This window comes from Myotis davidii, unplaced genomic scaffold (assembly GCF_000327345.1).
Source record: "Myotis davidii unplaced genomic scaffold, ASM32734v1 scaffold284, whole genome shotgun sequence".
NCBI classification, from domain to species: Eukaryota; Metazoa; Chordata; class Mammalia; order Chiroptera; family Vespertilionidae; genus Myotis; species Myotis davidii.
The window spans coordinates 938,843-939,158 of record NW_006295261.1 but is presented as its reverse complement, the minus strand read 5'-3'; the positions used below and the strand labels follow the sequence as shown (position 1 = coordinate 939,158).

The following is a 316-nucleotide window of genomic DNA, read 5'->3' as shown; positions in this document are numbered from 1 at the left end:
TATAACAAAGAGATAATGCTAACCAGAAGTATGTTATTGCAGTTCATAAGAGCTGTTGGCAAGAACAGGATATTTACTATGAACGTGTACATTTTTTCGTCAAGCACTTCATTCTTAGCATATATATTTTCTAACCATGACTCTTCCCAAAATACAAGCAAAGGCTGCTGACTCGGCTATATAATTAACAAGGAGATAATGCTAACCAGAAGTATGTTATTGCAGTTCATAAGAGCTGTTGGCAAGAACAGGATATTTACTATGAACGTGTACATTTTTTCGTCAAGCACTTCATTCTTAGCATATATATTTTTCC

General features: G+C 34.2%; 1 protein-coding gene across 1 annotated transcript in view; it reads left to right on the top strand.

Annotated features, from left to right (window-relative positions):
* GC (group-specific component (vitamin D binding protein)) overlaps positions 1-316 on the top strand; it is a 44,849-nt gene that overhangs the window by 8,027 nt on the left and 36,506 nt on the right. The window lies entirely within an intron of this gene.